Source organism: Stegodyphus dumicola, chromosome 5, assembly GCF_044657685.1.
Source record: "Stegodyphus dumicola isolate Sdum_Otavi_A_Nest chromosome 5, ASM4465768v1".
NCBI lineage: Eukaryota > Metazoa > Arthropoda > Arachnida > Araneae > Eresidae > Stegodyphus > Stegodyphus dumicola.
In genome coordinates, this window is record NC_140772.1 from 132,091,540 (window position 1) to 132,110,979 (window position 19,440).

Genomic DNA, 19,440 nt, shown 5'->3' on the forward strand with positions numbered 1-19,440 from the left:
CTAGCTGTAGCCCCATTTCCTTTAACTTAATTTAAGTCTGCATGGATTTTATGACTTCGTCTGATTCTTCTGCCACCCTATTTCTCCTTTTAAGACCCTTATTAATCTGTGATATTTCCGTTTTACAGCGTTACACATGCAATACAATAATAACACTTGATTATAGGCAAACGTACATATTTCATTACTACTGAATACTACCATTATTCACTTAGCATACAATATCATTAGGGAACACAATAATGAATAATAGATTCTCATATTAAACTTTTAACATATATTTAACCATATATTGTTAAACACATAAATGCAAAAAGAAATATGCTAATCTTTTAAATTATCCTGAAAATAAAATGTTTTGAATACTGCTGCATTGCGCCGTATCGCATTTACGCATTCCTGTACTGACTGCTGCATTGCGCACGGCAATGCAGCAGCATAAGATTTCAAGAGGTTCAAGAGGCCGTTGCCTAAAAAAAAAGAAAACAATTCGTCGTTTTGACATGAAACTTTAAAAAATATTTTCGTTGTCACAAAAACAAAACTTTTGAAACATTACGTTATTCAAACTCTTATGTCACTTCCGAGTGTCACGTTATCTAAGATGGCATAGGTTTCGGCTACGTACCCAAGCCTCTGGCATCTCCTGAGGGCGGTTGGTTACTACACCTGTACCAACGATAGTGAACTTCCGGTGATATCTTTCTGTCTGTACCTGAATGAAACTGGCTCTTTTTGACACACATATTAAACGTATTGTTTCAAATGGTTAAACGAATTAATTTTTAATCAACTTATTAACTTCAGTGACTAAAACATTTTGGTAAAACAAGACAACAAACAAGTCCGTTCGACCTTGCTTAGTAATCTGAGTAAACAATCAAATGCTTCAGAATCACTTCTGATATCATATTTCCGAACTATTTTAACTTTCATTTAACAATCAATATCTCCTATATCTTGATAAAAATAAGAACCTTAATTTCTCATTTGCATATAAAAAATACTTTCTCGGCGTCTACTGGTTTTAACGCCTGACATTCGAATCATGTTATTACCAGACATAAAAACAATTTTAATTTTCCAAGTTAATATGGTTAATATATAAATTAAGAAATACTTACCTTTGATCCCGATAGTGAAAATGTCGAACGAAGAGCACAAGTTGACGTTGTAAACTTTAATCATGAGCACACTGCACTGGCACGTAACTTGACATGATTACAACACGGTAATTCACGTTACCCTGATTTAACTTTTCACGATTTCACTAGGATGATGAACACTGATGATCACATTTTACCACTTACTGGCTGTGAACGTTTTAGCACATCACGCTTTCAAAATCTGATGATTTATTCGCACACATTGCCTTAAACGCGCCATTTTCTTTCGTCATAAAAATCTTCTCATACCGTAGATCCATTCGTGAACTATCACCGAATTTTGTTTTGTAATTTTCAGTAACTTTTTACGATAATATTTATTTATTATTTTCACTATTCAGTGATTTCCTTTTTCACAATCTTATCCTATGGACTGCGCCGATTTGCACCTCGCGCCGTTTCAACTCCGAGGCGGGTTCGTCTATTTCTCATGCACTCGCCATAATAGGAAAATAATCTCCATCAGCTTTGAAATTTTATCCACTAATTTATTACACAATACACAATAAAACAAATACCACTACTATACATTTAGCTTAAGTTACCTCTTTGCACACGGCATGACTGCCGGTCCAACCGCAAAAGTCACAAGTCTCGTATTCTTCCCACCAGCTTGCCTCCACTCTGTTTTCCGGCGTAACTACGTCCCTTCCTTTAACCGTCTTTCGCCCCTCGCGGATAAAATGTTCTGGAAACGTCTTTCGCCCCTCGCGGATAAAATGTTCTGGAAACGTCTTTCGCTAAGGGAAGGAACATCACAATACCTAGCTGAATATCCTGAAACGAGCTTTTTTATCATTTTAAATTTTAGAGTATTTTACAGAATATTTTGTTATGCATAGTAAAATTTAGCACTGATTATAATCAAAAGCTCAATTCGGCAAATATTTGGAAACGTAGTAAATAAGGTATAAACATTTCGGATACCTATGAGCAGTAGTTCTTGAGAACAGGTACTACATCGAGTATAAAAAAATCACGTTCGAAAAAGGCGATTTTATGTAAAAATTCTCAATTATCAAAGCATTCAATGACAAATTAAAGCTAGATTTTGTACAGTCCTAATTTTCATAGAGATTAAAGAATGGTGTTTTAAGAAAGCTAAAATTATAGAGAATTTGAAAATGCAAATATCAGAAATCCTCATTTTATGAAATGTTTTGGCTTTCAACACCTGTATTCTATTAAATTAATATGTTTCACAAACTATAATCAATCAACAAATGAACTGTATTCCTACACTTTTATTAAATTACACTTGTCAGCGATGCAAAATAATTGATACAAAATAAGCGAGCCATTCTACATGGCTGTCACAAACACAATTCTATCAATCAATTATCTTGTTGCCACACATAAAGTTCAAAACTAAAGGAAGAAAAGCAAAAGGAATTTACGCTGTTTGCAACAATAAAATGAAGCAAACAATACTCACATAAACAACACCCCTTCAACTATTCTATTCTTTAAAGTCCTTTCTCTTTTTTTTCTATTCTGGTAAAACTTTATATATAAATTTAATTCTTTGTCTTTTAATTTTTTATTTTATATCTCTGGTCGCATTTTTCATTAACGATTAACATTTTGCATTTTGCTTATTATTATTATATTAAAATTATGCAAAATGAACAAACAGTAAGTAATGAGATGCTCAATTAAAATCAAATACAGATTTAATGATAAAAGGGAAATTTTTAATGTCATTACAAACAAGATTTCAAGAGATTCAAGAGGCCGTTGCCTAAAAAAAAAGAAAACAATTCGTCGTTTTGACATGAAACTTAAAAAAATATTTTCGTTGTCACAAAAACAAAACTTTTTGAAACATTACGTTATTCAAACTCTTACGTCACTTCCGAGTGTCACGTTATCTAAGATGGCATAGGTTTCGGCTACGTACCCAAGCCTCTGGCATCTCCTGAGGGCGTTTGGTTACTACACCTGTACCAAAGATAGTGAACTTCCGGTGATATCCTTCTGTCTGTACCTGAACGAAACTGGCTCTTTTTGACGGCACACTAGCGAAACACTAAAAAATCATGATTTAAATAATTTAACTGGTATTTTAAGGACGAGGATTTAGATTAACTGCTGATGATTTTTTATTTAGGTGATCGTGAGTATATGGTTTAATGATGAAGAGTATGAATATTTGAGTAGGATGATAATAAAACTTGAGGTGATTGGGCTTTGTATCTAGGTGAAGATCTTTTATTTTGACGACGACTTCAATGATGATGATGAAGATGATACATAGGATGGTTTAAAATTTTGTGATTTGGGTGATGATGGTTTATCTTATTCTGACGATGATCATGGTGACGCGATATACATGATGGTTAAAATGACGATGTGTATTAAGTGATAATAAATATTTAGATGAATTTGATGGTGACATAGTTTTGACTGATGACGATTTTATACATGATGTGAGAGTGATTTATATAATAATTTAGAGGAGTTAGGCAATGAAGACGATGATTAAATGAGGATGAAGAAGATGATGATTTGGTTGATATTGCTTTCTATTTAGATGATCTGGAGGATTATGATTTATCTATCTCGACGATGATAATGGTGATGATGACACATACGACGGTTTAAACTGAAGGTACGATTTCGATGATGATGATTATTTAAATGATGGTTTTGAATTATCTGGTGATAATTTTATAATTTCTTTCTTGGTTATTCAGATAACAATTTTGATGGTGATTTAGACGGTTGAGGTGATGAAGACGATGATCAAATGAGAATCATATTGTTGATGGTGGTGATTTAGATGATACTGCTTTTTATTTAGTTGATTTGAGCTATGATGATTTATCTTAATTTGGCGATATTTTCAATGACGATGATGATGATAATATATATATGATGGTTTAACATGAAGATGTGTTTTGGGTAGTTATGCTTAGTTAGATGTCTTAGATGATGATTTAAATTTAGCAGATGAAGTTGATTGGATTTAGAAGGAAATTTATATAGATGATGATTTCAATGAGTTAGATATTTATTTAGATGAAGGTATATTCATTTGATAATGATTATTTAAACAATAAGAGGGTCATCCGAAAAATTACTTTGCCGTAAACCATAAAAACAAAGTCTTATTACCTGGAAAGTTCTATTGCAAAAGATACAGCTATATTTCTGCTACTTCTCAGCATAAGAAACATCGGAACTATACCAATTGTCATAGCGTCGGTTACCTATTTCCATTAGAGTGTCATAGAAGTCTGTCGCCTGGGAAGAAAGGAAGCCCGTCACAGTTGTCTGCAACATTTCACCTGTAGGAAAGTGTGCCCAGACAAGAACGTCTTCAGGTGCAATAACACGTGAAAGTACTTGACTGCAAGATCGGAGCCATGATGGTCAGACATCTCCCAGCGAAACGTCTACAACATATATTTTGTGGAATTCCCCGTATGCGTCCGATGTTGTCGTAGGACACCACAACACCAGCACTGAACATCCCAAGCCATTTGTTCTGAATGGCTCTTCAGATGTTCTCTAGTAAAGCGTAATAAAGATCAGCTTTCACCGGAGCACCACTCGCCAATACGTCAATGAGCAGAATGCCTTTACTGTCCCAGAATACCGTGCACATCAATTTCCGTGCATAGACTGAGGATCGTGCGGCGCGTGGATCCCTGTGACGCCAATCAATCGTGAGTTGCTGGTTTCTGCGGTGAAGTCTCATCACCTGTAACGATTCTGTTAAATTGCGTTCAATAAACTGATTTATGTATCTGCTGGCTCTAGTTCTTTGTGTTTAAGTTTTGAGTATTCGAAATGGAACTCAAATGCAATCAATCATATATATAGATTACATATTAATTCATATATTTGAATTAAATACATATTTACTTACCGTCCCGAAACTTTCTTAACACGTTGATCGCGGCGCCGCTCTCTGGGGACCGACAGTGAACTTTCCGTGTGGCCGGCGTCGGTCGCCGGGGACCGGCACTGGAATTTTCGTTTGCCTGGCGTCGTTCCACGGGACCGACAGTATAAGTTAATAAACATAGTGTCAATGAAATGTGATCAAATTTAGCTTTAATGAAATGTATTGAAACATTCTAAACAATAATACGGCTTAGCTTTAAGGTTTAACTCGCTGCCGGCTGAATGGAAAGGACAGCAAATTCGGCGCCGAACTCAGCGTGTTAATTGGAAAGCCACCGCTCAGCCTTAAAACGCAGAGCAGTTTGATTTAAATAACTCTTGATAACACTATTCTATAACGTTCTTTGTACGTTAAAGTACATATAGCACAAGAGTGTGCAAGGAAACTAATAATTAACAAATTTATTTAATATTTTTCGTATAATGAGGATAATTTCAAACTGTAAACATAATTCTAAAAATCCATGACATCATCGAATTGAGACCTGTTTCAATGTCAGATATCTATGAGATATATCTCGTAATCAAATCTGAAATTTTTTGAAATTTAACAACTAATTTTTCGAGGTATTTGACAGTCCAATCTGTATAAGTTTCATTTATTTGTTTAAATGTTTGTAAAGTGTTATCACAGATTTTTATAAAAAAGTGTGTGAGAGATAAATGATAAAATTGATGGATAGAAATGAAGGGAATATTATGCATTTGTTCAGAAACATAAACGTAGTATTTGTGAGATTTCTCGCACAGCCAAGTTATAATTGTTTTGTTAAATTCTTTTTTTCATATTTAATTCTTTTAAATTCATTTCTCAAAGTTTGTCATAATTTATGTGACTCAACTAGGTACGGAAAATTGATTCGGAATGTAAAAGAAATATATGTATTCTGTAATATTATTTTTTGTAAAGTTTATTTTTTTTTAATTAACAAGGTCTGTAATCAATGTTTGCACTTATTTAATGCACGGAGTTCCAAGCAATTTCACTCATCATCCTACAAGCTGCAATAAACACAAAAACACAACTCTGAAAATGAAATATTCTAACAAGGATTCTAAAGCCAAAGGCATATAATTAGTCTCCTCTGTATGCTCAGATCATTCAATATGATTTCTCTCACAGCTTATAGATTTTCAGATGAGTTACTCACGTTCGTTTTTAATGGTAATCAAAATATGTAAAACTGCAATTAAAAAGATTAAAATTTCGACAAATTGACTAAATGAAAAATATATTCGCTGGTCGCTTAAAATTGCTTCAACGGTACCTAGTTCCAAATTGCAAGACGGGTATTCCACACACGGATAATCGAGAATTAGTATAACATTCTATAGCAAAATAATGCAAATTCCATGCTTTTTTCATATAATGCATTCATGCTGTCAGATTTATTATGTCTAATCTTATAATATTATTGTAAAATTACTGCCGGTAGAAATCATTCCTTGAAAATGAAGGCCCCTTGCCACCTTCTTGATGCCTAATTTCAAATGGATAATTCAAACGTGGCCAAAGGAGAAATATTAAAATTTTCAAAAATTCGTGTTAACGGTTTTTTAATACCTAGATTTACCACTGCTAACTAATATTATGATATAATAATATATTAATAATTAGTCAAACGAAATTTATGTGGCTTCGTGTCAACAACTTGGTATTTTTAACGCTGTGTTTGAGCAAAAACAGAATAGTGTTTATTTAAGCTATAATAAACATCCTACAGTAACATTTAGTTATTGTACATTGTTTTTTATCAGCACTTACGAGCTGAAGTTTCGTCTTATTAAACTATCCATATTGGTGTTTTTCATGCTCCTATATTGTTTTTGTATATAAATAATGGAAATTACAAGTGGGATGATCAGTTCCATAAAACTCTCAGTATTCTGCAATCCTAACCACATGACCAATGGTGCCCCAAACATACAAGAAACAAAACAAAATAAAACAAAAGGGTCGAATCAAAATCTTAATGTTTCATAAAAATGTGCAGGATAATGTTAGATGTAAAGCCAGTTTTCGTTTCCCTGGCAGACGTACTAGGAAGTTTCATAAATGAAAGTTTTCTCTTTTGGTGGGATAGAGGCTGTGACCTATACATCGAGCATTCATTGGTGGACAGTACGTGTAAAATTAGAGATAGATAGAGATAAGTAATTAATAGAGTATTTGACATATATAAACTCATCATTCAGATCTTCGAAAGTGTTCAAATAGTAAAAACACGATACCGTATGCTTTCACCACTTCACTTATGATGTATACTATGCCCATATGAGGTACTTCTCCCCCTGTTAGAGTTAACTAAATCTTAGCTATTGAAATATAGCATTTTCAGATTCTTTCCATTTGAATTTAACATGAATAATTTTACTCTGATCTCTCTCTTTCTTTTCTGTTTGTTTCTTACTTCTAGCCATCTATATCCAGTTCTATATCTTCTACTTGTGCCTCTGATATTTAATGTAACGGCATTTTGCTTTAGAGTAAATAGATTTAAAATAATTAAAAATTGCATTCCTATTTTCAAAATACTTTTATTAATATTTCAAGATAAACATTTTGATATTCGTCAAATGGAACTCGAACCTAAAATTTAATTTTTATTAAATCTTTAATCTATTTCCAGCACTATGCAAAAAAATACCCTTTCTTGTTAAAATAACGAAACTGATTTCAGATTTACTAGTAATGAATCAAATTGCAAATTGCTTAGATGACATTTTTCAGCTCTCAGAATACATTCCATTTAACTATGCAGTAAATCGAATGATTGTTTGCAGTTAACAATATGTAAAAAGCTGTTTGGGCCAGGTGGAGAAACAGGTGGTTTACATCTGGAGAAAACGAATGTTTGACAATGTCTATATTGTCACACATAAGGCCTAATAACAACACATAAGGCCTTGTAAAGGCCTTATGTGTTGTTCCTTATTAGTTATGTGAATTTCCTTATAAGACCTATTAAAATATACACACTTTTTGCTGCTGATCATTTAAATTTATTTCTTCGAATTGCTCTTTCAAACTTGAATACCCGATTCCTAAAAGAAAGTTGCTGATTTTTGAAATTACGTATACTGCACAATTTTGGTCGTGCGTTTATGAATTTTTTCTAATTTTATTTCTTTATTAGCGGAAGTACCCGATGTCAATTAAGTTAGATTGAAAGCAATGTATCTAACAACAGAGAGAACGATACCGTTGTAATCCTTCTCTAACGATGTAAAAAATACGATTCATAGTTATACATTTTTCAGTCTGGTGCGATATGCAACCCCACATAAAAAATTTCGATAGAAAAATATAATTCTCTCTCATTGTATCAGAAGCAATGTCACTCAGCTTTTACTGATTTTCGTCTTTCTAATCAAATGGCCATAACAGCTCAAGTTCCATCCAATATTTCACCTATATTCAACTTTAGTCGATTCAATGTCGCAAAATATTTATCATAATTGATCAGAAATCAATAACGCAAACAAACAAACAAACACACAAACAGACATTCTTCTTTATATATATAGGTTATGTAAAATTTACAAATTTTTTATTAACAAAATGTACGATTTGCAAGCGAGCAGTAGCAACACTTTTCGAAATAAAACAATTCTATCTCCAACGCCCGAGACTGTTACCACTAGGAAAAATGAGTGCGAAAATTAGAACTTTCAGAATTTTTAATTAGTATTTTGGCTCATGAAAGTGGTTAAGATGAGAATAGTCGAAATGGCTTCCCTCGAGTTTTCGGAATCGGGAATAACGTATTTAATGTTTGGGAAAGCTATTTTTATTTCATCTTTTATCTATTTTCGTATTTTAACAAACTCTAGGATTTGAAAGAGAGCAATGGTAACAACTTTCGAAATAAAGCAGATTTTCGTCTCCAGCTTGCGAGACTGTTGCCACTCGGAAAATGAGAAAGAAAATTATCGTTTTTCCGAGTTTTTAATTTATAGCTCTGATTTTAGCTACTTTTTTTTTTTTTTTTTTTTTTTTTTTTTTTTTGAGAAAAGTGACGTCGACCTAATTGTAGAAAGTTTGGTGGTGATAGCTATAGTAGTGACCGAGTTATGAGAGGACAAACACACAAACTTTCTTCTTTATATACTCTATAGATAACAAGTATGAAACTTTCCCAAATGTAAGTATACGAACCGCGAGACTGTATTAAAATTTGGATTTACTTATTTGTCAAAAAAGAATTTTTTTAAAAATTTGACATCGCCAAAACATGAATATTTTCGTGATTTAAAAACATTTCAATAACTGAAAGTATATTACTACAAGCAACGATTGCAAAAATAAACGTCGTGTAGGGACTTTTAAGCCGGATAAAGAATGTTGGTGTACATATACGTGAGCATATACATATACGGTTGGTACAGCTAACCTGCAATATAAAGAGAGAAGCAAGCCTACTCTTTAGAAAATTTCAATATTCTTCGGCTAATCGTTTTTGAGTTATGCGAGATACATACACACATATATTATATCTACATACATACAGAGAACACGAAAAAATCCCTTTTGAATGCATTATAAAATATACTATGAAAAGGAAGTAGTCTTTATTCTGTCCGTATGAGATGTCGCACAAAAATCATCCAAATGGATTCAGATATGGACAAAATGGATATTTCCACTGAAATGTGATACTTGAAAATTTTCGTAATTATAATACTTCCTTTATATTGTAAAATGCAGTAATAAAATATTACCTAAATGGGAAATCTTAAAAAGATGAGAATTAGTACCAGAATTCCACAGCTATACTTTTAAGAAGTGGTCGTAAAAAAAAGTGGTTCGCTGAGAACTTCGTTCTAAAAGTTCAAGGAATAACTAAAACATTTTCGAATAAATTGTGTGTGAAAACTGTATGTCCCGTCGTTCAAAAGTAGTGGACTGTAAATTCACTTGATGTTCCCTCAGTGTAGAACCCAAGAAACATCAGAGTCATAATGTTGACCGAAACTACTTTATTGGCTTTCAAACATTCAGTTGGCTGAGGAACGGCGAAGAACTCTTTGAAATCTCCGACTTCAGTAGCGGCTCACCAAGTAAACTCAGGAGAACCTCTGCTTAGTTGAAACTCACCGCAACTTAAAAGCTCTAAATCCGAGCTTTACGATCCTAACAAATTTGTGTCTGCGCCTCTCCTCGGTACAAAGGGAGAAATACAATTTGCGTAACATAGAACTAAAATATTTAATCCTTTGCGGCGCACTGTACGTTAAAGTCGGAATTTAAGCAAGAAACGTTGTATTCAGTCTATTTAGTCCTAAATAAATATACAGGTAAAATGTTGTAAAAATTGCACTTACCGTTTTAATTCTGTGGGTGTTCCATGAGGTGGAACACTGCGCCGCCAGAGCTTATAAAAGTGCGACAAAGCGAGCTTTGCAGTGAAGCACGAAAATGAGTAAAAGCGTTTGCATAAGAATGAAAAAACTCTGTATTATGGCTGTATACATGGTTTCCTGGATATACACAATATTCTTGAATATATACGAATAAATGAGATACATATCTATATACACAAGTCCTATATACAAAAATGTTTATAAATTTTCCTTTTTCTTAGCTTCGTGAAATTGTTCAAAGCAAGTCACACCTTTTTGATGGAAGCACAAACCAACTAAGATTAAAATAATTAACTACGATTAATATTAACAAAAAAGAAAAATAAGCTTATAATATAGAGATACACGAAAAATATCTACACAATTATTGAAAATAAACGGGAATGAGACTAAAAAGACAGCAAAACACTCGCGTAGGTCTAAGTAAAGATGAGTGAAGCTACTAATGAAATTCCCGCCTAAAAACTACCCCCATAAATTTCAAGATGCCAATATTAATGCTTTCATAACACAAAACCCACCTCGCCCCTCAATGCTGCTTTGTTTGAATTCATTCCCTCCCCAAAAAAAATCAACGGAAAGAGAAAACGAAAACAACGGATGTTCTCTCCTGAGAGCACAGATGTTCTGATTAGTAAGAGCATGAGATTGCTAAAGGCGCAGTGTTCCCGCTAATGGAACACCTGGTTTTATTCAATGATTCTGCGTATGATTTTTGTATGAAAGATTAAAAAAATAATTTGGAGTACAGCCAAAAAAATTATGCCTATTTTTTCTCCAAATAAAATTTTTATATCATTAAAAAATAGAGAAAATTACTTGAAAAAAATGGATTTTAATAACACATAATAAATTAAAGTTATGTGTCTCCTTGTGATATGCTGCTATCTACGGTTTAAAAAGAAAAGTTCAAAGTATATTATAGAAGCATTTTTATCTATTTACGGTTGAATTTAGAGGCTTTCGAAGCGATTCAATTTGGGTGTTCCATGTAGTGGCACACTGAGACACAAAAGCTTAACCATATTTTAGAATCATTTATAAAAATATATAAATGTAAAGTTAAATATAAAATATTCGTTTCAAAGCGATCGTTGACGATTCCATATCTCTTTAGTCTTCCGTTGATGCGGTCATCTTAGAGAGACATTGTGAAAAACCTATATTTACTTATTTTTTCAAAAACATCGGTCATCTGAGGATGGTAACCGACAAGAGGATTTATTGTACCTATATTTTCTTTTTGTAAAATTCTGCGTTTACATTTTCTAGATCTAAATTTAAATTTGATCTTTCTCAAAAAAATAGTGTGAAAATGGATGCATTTCCGTTAATAATCTATTCCGTTAATAACTCTATCTGGCTGCAGTGGTCCAGAGGTAAAGTCGTTGAACGCTGGTAGCTAGACCCAGCACAAAAACACGCTGCTTGAGAATTTTGTGGTTTTTCTAATGTGTAATGTGCGTACGAAACTTTTCCTGAGAAAGTCCTCCCCAAACGCTTCCCTCCCCTTAGTAAAAGAGCCCTAACGTGCTCTTCCAATAATCCAATAAATATAAATACGGTACTGAAATATTACGTAGTTCATCCTGACTTGTGTCATCACAACTAACGAATCGCAACATGCAAAGGATACTTATATAAAAGGATTACTTTGAAGAAGCTGAAGGAAAAAGAACAAAAGAAGTCTTAATTTTATTCAAAGAACATAATATTAGAAATTTCATACATGCATAAAACTTTTAAATACATTTAATCTAAAGTAAATGCTCCTTTTCCCTTTTTTAATTTTTTAAAAATATATTGTTCATGAAGAACTGCCAATACAACTTTATGAAATGACTTAATTAAATAATAACGTTTAATAGTTAAGTAAATAAATTTAAAATTCTCTTAAAATAAAAAATAAAATACTGCGTAGTACTCCCATACGTATCATTAATTTTCTACTTCCTTTCAACTTTTCAATGCAAGAGTTCCTTCTTGGATTTTTAGCAAAAAATTATTAATGAAAGGAAATATATGAAATATAGAGGTAAAAATATTCCTCATTCTTACTCGCACCTAGAATTCATTATTCGAATACGCACCAGCACCTTTTAAAAGTAGAAAAGATATATTTGCAGAATAATCGTCATGCGATTATTTTATTTACTCTCTTTTATAGGAATATATTTTCCACGACGATATTTTTAAACTGCGAAGTTTTGGAACCGCTTTCTGTTCTTCGTCGATGTTTTGTACCACGATTGTTTTCTTCGATGATGTTTTAGACTTACGATATGTTTTCCTGCCTTCTTTTCTCCCACATGTTTTCTACAACGAAGTTTCCGTCTTACGTTGTTTTCTCCGCTACGTTTTCGTCCGCGATGTCTTCGTCGGACCTCCTAGAATTCACTCGCAATCAAGCGAAGTAATCGTTCCATTTAGACACTTGTCCTTCGATAAAATAATACCTGGCCCATTATGGATTTATGCAAATGTACAGAGACGTATAAGATTATGGGGTTCATTTAAAAATGACTTTTCAGTCCACTTTCATATTAGTTTGATTACCATTAAAAACGAACATGAGAAAGGTGTCTAAAAATTTGCGTCTTATAATTAGGAATTTTTGAATAAAATTACAGTCAAATATTTTTTCTTATGGTTGGCACTTGCCTATGTCGGCATCGTCCTGCCCTAAGGCCAGATCGGTAGTCTCTTTATCATGGAGGCGCCTAGTAGGCGGGCCATCATTGCCTCCTATGAAGGGACTTACAATTTTACATCCATGCCTTCTCCGGGATTCGAACCCGAGCCCTTCGGTATCGCACTAAGTTTTCCCTAACCACCATAACGCTAAAAAAGGCTTGCAGCTACAGATTTGATTTTATTCTTGACTTATCATTATAATCGTTAGAATATTTTATTCTCACAATTAAATATTGTTTTTTTTTCTTTAGCTTGTACAACGATGATTCAAATTTTAGTGTTTTTCCAGCATCAATGCGGTGCGCACATTGATTACAGACATGTTGTTTAAAAAAATAAAATTTACGAAAAAAAATGCAGATCAATTTTTTAACAGTGGGAATCAATTTTTCGTAAGTATTTCAGTAGTGTCAGTTAGGTCAGACTTGTAGAGATTAATATTAAAATATTAAAACTGAGACTCGGTCTTTCAGAAAGCCTTACAAGTACTTTCTCTCTTTCCATAACAATGTATGTTATTGTCGTTATGATTGATCAATACCAGTATTGATCACCGATAATTTTTAAGAAAATCTGTGATAACTCTTTACCGACTTTTAAACAAAGGAATGAAGCTTATACAGTGTGAGCTGTCAAGTACTTCAGAAACTGTGTTCTTAAACGTTTAAAAATATTTCATATCTTTTAATGAAATACATCTGACACTGAAGCATGTCTCCATTCGATGATGCCACCGATGCTTGAAATTATATTCACAGTTTCAGATTGTTTATAATAAAAATTGTAACCAATGTGCTACTCACTAGTTTTCTCATATACTCCTGCGCTTTATGTACTTTAAAATTACAAACGGCTACAACTGTGTCTCTGTTCACCTTGTTTATTTAATCAAACTACTTTGTCTTTAACTGACAGAGGGTTGGCTTTATAGTAATATATACTTCTCACACTTTTGCTGCTTTGTTTTGTGTTTAAAATGTTTCTTCAGTTTTATTTGGACCGTAAACTCTTCAAGAAAGTAATTCAGAAATCTGATTTAGAATGTGCGTGTTGATGATTGACTGATTCAGATGCTTGATTATTTTCTGATTAGATCTCATTTGCGTCTGCAAGAAGTGCCAATAATTAGGTAATAAATCTAAGCAGACTTTCGTCAGAACTCGTTGGTATGCAAGTAAATAAAATGCTTACACAAATGAATAAAATACTCCTCATATTACCATTTCGACGTTTCATATACAGACAATTTGACTAAAACCTGATAATAATTTATATTTTCTCTCTCATTGTAATGTTTCTTTATACTTTTATAAACGTTCTTCCAAATAAATGTTTCCACAAAATTATTACAATAGGTTCTCAAGCATTACCCTCTTAACCTTCTAAAACCGGGCCGAAATTCTCATATTATAGCTTTCAGACCAGCGCGATCCGAAACAGTTTTGCCCCCTCTTTGACATTTTCCTAATGAGAAAAGTCGTCAGTTCTCCTCCATGGATGAAGTAAAATTTACATGTTTGTCGGACGCCTACGTCCCATAGTAGAGGAGTTGCTAGATTTGCAATTTTTTCGATGATTATTTTGCTTTCATATTTAAATGAAAGCAAAATTCTAAATAAATAGTGCATAAATAAATGTGCAGTACTGGATGCATATCCAGTGCACACTTTATTTAGAACAAAATGTATGCAATGTTTATATTTCATTCATTATTTCTAATCAATATAATCTATTATTTCTAATCAATCTCGTAAATAATTTGTGAATTTTTTAACTTTGTTTTCACTCTTCATTTATATTCGCGTATTTTCGTATTAGAAATTAGAAAGCGAGAACAAAATTTAACAAAATATAGTAAATACAGACTAGATCTGTAAGTCTGCAGGCCGGAATGCGATTTTTAATAACATATTTTCATTAATAAAATAATGGTAATGACTAAGTTAATGAAATAATAATAATAATATTTATTACCATTAGATGATTAGAATGAGATTCAATACAATTAGATTTTGAGATGAACTTACAGCAATAATAAAGCTTTACATAACAATAACAGAGATTTAAATCTGCTTTTTTCGATAATTTTGTTATTATAATATAAAAATCAAAATCCGAGATACATTGGTTGCGTTTAATAATTAATTTTAACAAATATTACATTGGACTATCAGGCAAAGAAGGTATATCTTTAACGAGAATTGTTCTTTGTAAAATTGGCTTTTGTTTATGTTAGCCGAGAAAAAAATTCGTGACTTATACATGCAATCATCAAAAGAATTTTGAGAACAGTTTTAAATGTTCATGAAGAATTAATTGTACGTCAATTTCTTTCCATAGGTAGAAATTTCGTCTAAAACTATCGTTATATCCAAAAGTTGAAGTCTATTTCATTTTCAACGAATATTCTATTTGCACATAATATATTTTCTAATTTATTTTAGAAAGACTAATCTTTCACGTTTTCAAAAGAATAAGGAAATATTCGGTGTAGATACCATGTAGTAAATTTGTTTTTTATATTTCTTCCAGTAATGAAAACGATTACACTGCAATATTTTCAAAGCAAAATTAAGAAAACTGTTTACGCCAAATTTTGCATAAAGTATCTTCTCGTGTATATTTTTATTTAAAGTGTGGAATTTTCTCTTTGAAAATATCAAAAATCATGAAGAGCAAAATTAATTCATGAGAAATAACTTTGAAATGCAATAATTCCATTGTAATATGACATAGTGGATAAAAGTCCAATACAGTTTATTTATTCACAAATAATCCCCCTCATATGCGTAATTTATATACTGCCGATTGAGAAATATAGGTTAGTAAATTAAACCGGTTAATTCAATACTTTTCCTTTGCCAATATTTTTACCTGCTCTTCAGTAAAGCGGTAAAGGTGGCTGAACACTTATAGCTCGCTTGGATTTGAATCCCCTATAAATAGTTGGATTCATGGTTTTTGTGTAACGTAAATGCAAGCCAGCTTCTCTTAGAAAGTCCTCCGCGAAGACATAACTCCCCTTATACAGGTAATCGTTGGGTGCTTTGATGTAATTCAATAAGCGAACAAATTAATCCAATCAATACCGAAAAACGGGTTGATTACATGTGGAGTTTTCCACCAGGAATGTAAATGCGAGCAATTTACTCTTAAAAAGGTTTACACGAAAGCATCCATTCCCTTAAGCAGATAGCGTTCGCGTGCTTTTCCGTAATCTAATCCTAATTTTCATACATTTAGTAGTAAGTTGACATACACCTTATTACAGACAAAATAACAACTTTTTTAAGATATTTTTTATGAACTTGTCTGAATTCTCTCTATCTCTTGAAGAGTATAAGAATTTCAGCAAATAAAACTGGCCCAAAATTTTATAACATTTTACTGATGTTTTGATTCAGTTTAGAAGTAACGTGAGCTTTACTGATATTTAAATATTTTTTGGCAGATCTCATCCTAAAATAGGGTGTAAAGATAAATTAATTTTATTTAATTTACAATCAATGAAAATCATTGAAAGCAATCACTGAATGAATGAAAATCAGAAAAACTATTATGCATACAATTGTCTCTTATTTATCTCCTGATAAATCAGACAAAATTGCCTGCATAATAGAAGCACTTTGAAAGAGTTGAGAGTTCTTAAGGGTTTTATGCACTCCACAAAACAATGTCAAAATAAAATCTTATTATTCATAAGTATGAAAATGAAGTAAACGAGTAAACGATAAAAACGGTTTTACCTATTTTCTAGAAGGGCATTAAATCTAAAATATTAATCTATTCTTATTTGTTATGATTAAAGAACATTAAATATGGTATGCTTAAAGAGCGTGCAAAATCGCTGACGTTTTAATCATAGCAAAAGTCAGTACTAAAAAAAATAGCATTAAAATTATGAGACAGATTGAGAAAGAGATGGCCTCTATTTAATTTTCAAGTATATTCGCGCGAGACGAAACCTGCGGTTTTTGCCAAAATGTAGCTAAACTGATAAGAAGAGGGAAATAATGCGTAGCCAGCGGCTAGTCTGAGCAGCGACAATGGACCACCCAAAGATCTACAGATAGGCGATTCTCTAAAATGGGGAGGGCATGGATGGTACGACAGTTGTACCAATGCCGGCGTCTGAGAAAGTCATTCTCCTTGTACAACTGCTGTACCAGCCGGCTTCGAGAGGTTAATCGCATTTACGTTTACTCGGCTGGAGAACTCAGTAAAGGACTTCTTACCACAATGCCCACAGTTGGATAATCTTCGGTTTCTGGCAAGTACTATCTTAGCTGGTAAAAGGCAGCAGACCAACAATAAAGTGCTATTCACATTCAATGTTCCCATGTTTAGCTATTGTCTATTTTGCCTTTCTGCTCACTTTTCGAATATTTGATTTTGAGTGAAACGATCGTTAAGATAGTAGGTGCTTTGAAATTTATAATCATTCATCCTTTGGTATTTAAATAGGAAAATTCTCATCGGAAGACTCAGTGTGAAAGTAATTCAGCTGACAGGGAAGTACTGCTATATGCGGTAGAATTACATTTGCATAAAGGTATAAAACCGGCCCTTTAAAAGAGCTTCAACGTTTTCATATGAACGTGTATTTCTGTTGAAATTCAACTAGTTGCAAAAGCACAAATCTTCATAATTTATTTTGAGATGGTGGAAAACAGTGCTGATTTGTTATCAAGCTAAAAAAAAAAAGGGGGGGAAGGACTGTGCTATATCTCCCGTTCTACTGGGCCGATTGACAAAATTCATACTGCGTTTTTCATGTCTCGAAAGCGCGACTTAGGAATATATTAGATTTATACATAGCACTATTCTAACATAGGCATGTGTTGAAATCTTACTCCAGCTTTGGATTAGCGTGAAACGTGATTGCTTACAAGCTCTTTTGCGATTTCTAAATTTCTTTTGACATTTTTGAAGGTGCTTTTATTATAACATTGCAGTTTTTGTTTAGTATTTTTATCACCTGATAATTATGGAAAATTGTAAGGAAGATGTAAAAAATAAAAGGTCTTATATTCATCGACCAAAGAAAAGAAAGTTCCAGGGAAATCAGCATAATGATACAATGAATAAGAAGTGTGGTGTCAGTTCTTCGTTTAAAAAATTATATAGTGACACTGTTTTGCGACCAAGAGATAAAGATAACTTTAGAGCCTAATTTTAGTGGTTATAGACTATTTGATTTGGATATCCTATTTCAATTTATTGAAAATAATTTATGTTGTAAAATTTGTAATGTTCATTTAAGTGAACTATTTCATCATGGTTTAAGCTCAAAATTTGAGTTACTATGCTCAAAGTGTTCATGTAAAAGAACTTTCAGAAACTCTAATATGATGGGTGTCCGAAAAAATATATCAGAGCTAAACAGAAGATTTACGTATGCAATGCGAACTCTTGGTCAAGGGAAAGCTGCTATGCAGAAATTCTGCTGCGTTATGGATCTCCCTCCTGTGATTGCACATCGTTCTTTCAAATTCGTCGTTAAATGTGACTGTAAGTGGAGACGGTACGTGGAAGACTCGAGGACATACGTCTTTGGTTGGAGTCTGTTCCGTAATAGGGTCAGAAAGCAACACAGTAATCGATACAGAAATACTGTCTTTATATTGCAAAGGTTGCGAGTCATTTCTAGGAAATGGCGTAAGTGAACACAAGGCCTGTTTGGAGAATCATGCTGGTTCTTCAGGAAAAATGGAAATGAATGGAAAGATAAACAATTTTTCATGTTCCATGGAAAAAAGAGGTGTAAAATATACTTCTTATATTGGTGACGGTACCAGGTTCAATGTTCTGTCTTACTTCCTTCGGGAACATGCAAGGACCTGACTCGGAACAGAGAGCTTACTAAAGCTATGTTCAATAACTGTGGGAAGTAGACAGGATACACAAGAAGGGTATACAAAACCCTTTGTTTTTCTCTCTTTACAATAATTTCCGTACTTTGGAATACAAAGACCCACTACTTGTGGTCTAAACGTAACAATATAAAAATATTTAACTAAATTCTAACTTAACTTTGGAATAATAAACGTGGAAGATTGGCCGTATATTAACAGGAAGCCGTATGTAGTACAGAGAACTGTTAACACTACAATACGTTTAAACATTATCACGAGGATTAAAACTCTGGCCTGGAAGGCAACCAGCAACTGAGTAAAACTTCTAAGGTAAGCGGCCTGCTTCGACTAACTCCTTCCTCTCTCTCGCTTGGCAAAAAGCCACATCTTAAGTACTTGGCGTTCGCCAGACAAATTTTGCATAAATAAGTTAACGCTTTTAATTCTGA